This window comes from Propithecus coquereli, unplaced genomic scaffold (genome assembly GCF_000956105.1).
Source record: "Propithecus coquereli isolate 6110/MARCELLA unplaced genomic scaffold, Pcoq_1.0 Scaffold164, whole genome shotgun sequence".
NCBI classification, from domain to species: Eukaryota; Metazoa; Chordata; class Mammalia; order Primates; family Indriidae; genus Propithecus; species Propithecus coquereli.
Window position 1 is genome coordinate 3,265,809 of NW_012140969.1, and position 2,977 is coordinate 3,268,785.

Consider the following 2,977-nt stretch of genomic DNA (forward strand, 5'->3'; position numbering starts at 1 on the left):
GCCGTGGCATCAGCCTAGCTCACCGCAACCTCAAATTCCTGGGCTCAAGTGATCCTAGTGCCTCAGCCTCCCGAGTAGCTGGGACTACAGGCATGTGCCACTATGCCTGGCTAATTTTTTCTATATTTTTAGCTGTCCAATTAGTTTCTTTCTATTTTTGGTAGAGACAGGGTCTCGCTCTTGCTCAGACTGGTCTCGAACTCCTGAGCTCAAACGATCCACCCACCTCGGCCTCCCAGAGTGCTAGGATTACAGGTGTGAGCCACCTCGCCCGGCCTAAATTCATTCATTTTAAATAAATAATGCACATGAAAGTTTTTAAAAAAATAACATAAGCTAGGAAAGTCTAATTTGAGAATACTCATTGCTAGCATATCCTGGTCCCCTTGAGTGCTCTTGTTCCAGCCATGCCCAAATAACTGGTCTTGATAATTTCTTGTGCATCCTGTCAGTGATTTTTTATATAAAAACACATAATCGCAAATGCATATTTTTCTCACTTGTGCGTGTTCTTATAATGAATAATCAGTCTCAACATTTTTTGATATTTGCTGACAGCTCCAACCCCCTCCCCCAGGTTCCCCTAGTGTTGTACACCTGGACAAGCTGAGAAAATCTGGGGGCTCCCCTCTGGGCCATGCTGGAGATTCAAACCCCAGAAGCCCCTGCCCATGAGGGGAAACTCCTACTGCCCCACCCCAACCACAAAACCCAGTTCAAGCTCCTTTCCTTGTCCTCTCAAGCCATTTGCCACCTGCTGGAGAGGCCATCCCTGCTCTCTCCAGAGATCACAATCTTATGAATATCCTCTGTGAATACCACACCATCGTCACTTTCAACGTCAGAACATTGCCTCTGCAAGTGACCATAGCAGGTGGCATTGTGAGCACATTGTCCAGACTTTCACCACCCTGTGGATCTGTCTGCTCTCGCACTGAGTTGGTAACCATCTAGGCTCTGATGGCAGGAATGTACTGTGGGCGGCTGCTCTCTGGGGAGCTGCACCTTCATTCAGTGTGCTGTTTTTTGTTCCATCATTGAGACCTACCAATCCTGAGTTCAAGATTCCATAATTCTTTGGCATTTGGGAGCAAGAGTATGGGACTGGGGCCTTTCTTAAAGTAGGACTCTTGGGTGATTGTCTAAGAGTTGTCCCTTTATGGTAAAAGAACTCTGGGAATCTCTTACCTCATAGGTACCAAAATATAAATCAAGGGTAACACATGTCTCTAACATTTGTTGTGACACGTCTTAATAACAATATAAAACATCCTTGGAAACATCATCAAAATTTAAAAATAGGCATTGGAGAGTCCTTAGGGTCTCCTAATGTTCACCTCCCTGGCTCATCTTCTTCTGATCCTGTAGATGACTACTGTCCTGATTCTTCGGTGATTTTTCATACCTTCACCATCTATTCTTTTTCACAAGCAGTGTTTTGCCTCCTTTGAACTTTTAATACATGAGTATTAATGAAATTACATTTAAAAGGCTTTTTGGCGGATTCTTTGCCTTAGTATGTTTTCCACATGCTAGTATCTGAGGCTGCAGGCCATCTATTCACTCGTCAGTTAAAATGGTTCTGGTGTTTAGGATTTTTTTTTTCCTTAGGGTCTCACTCTATCACCCAGGCCAGAGTGCAGTGATGCCATCATAGCTGACTGCAACCCCACACTCCTGGGCTCAAGCGATCCTCCTACCTTGGTCTCCCAAAGTGTTAGGATTGCAGGTGTGAGCCACCATTCCCAGCCATATGTTTAGGATTTTTCATGTTTACTTTTTGCTTTGTGAAAATACTGCCTTCATCACTTTTGTTTCAGTCTCCGAGTGAAGATGCGCAATAAATTATCCAGAAACTGGATAAAGATTGCTGGCTCTTGGTTGAGTTTAAATTTATAAGAAAAAGCAGTGGAATGTGTCAATCAACACTTCCCCCATTTGTGCATAACTGTTCTCTATAGTCATCAACCCTAGGGTTATCTAAGTGACTAGTTTTTGTCTTTCTAATCAGTGTGAAATGCGATCTACTTGCTATTTTATTTATTTCCTAATTAGCAAGGAGATGGACCTTTTTTCATGTATGATGCACTTAGTGCATGGGAATGAGAGAACCTTAGAACAGCCTCTAGGGTGGTGTTTGGGAATCATTTCCTCCTAAAACTGGAAAAAGGAGATTTTATGTTCTTTTAGAGGAAAGTACTCTTGAACCCTTTAATTAAATTTTATAATCATGGGCAAATTCACCATCAGTCATTGTGGACATCGGCGAAGTCCCTTGCAAATTGATACTCTTAACCTGTTTCTCAAGGTCAGCAAGGCCCAGATTACACTGTATGGTCTACCAGAAAGTGCTCTTCTGACATCTATGTCAGTGTGTATGTTTGCTAAAAAATGGTTGCAAGCAGCTGAGGCTCATGAGTTACACAGATTTTGTGAAGGTCCTAGATGTCAGGCCTTCTTCCTTGTGCCTGAGCTCTGTCTTTCCAGTAATTTTCTAGTCCCTTGAAGTGGGACAGAAAGTAAAAGGAAAAACTGAGTGTTTGATAAAGATTACACAAACAAGTTGAAATTAATGCTCTTCTAAAAGAATATTTTCACTTGGCCAGCTGAATCTGAGTACTTCTAATGGACTCAAGTACTGGAGGACAATATGGTGACATAAACCTTGTTACATGTTGGATTTGCACAGGCCTCCTGGCCTCTCGTGTGTAATGAAGGGAATAGAAGAAAAAACTTACAGGTTTTCTATGTGTAGTTATTCATTAAAACCTCATCCCAGTTCGATCCTGTACCTCATGGAGTGCTGAGTGATCTGGGTAATAAGAAATGAGATAAAAGGCCGGGCGCGGTGGCTCACGCCTATAATCCCAGCTCTCTAGGAGGCCGAGGCAGGCGGATTGTTTGAGCTCAGGAGTTCGAAACCAGCCTGAGCAAAGAGCAAGACCCCGTCTCTACTAAAAATAGAAAGAAATTAATT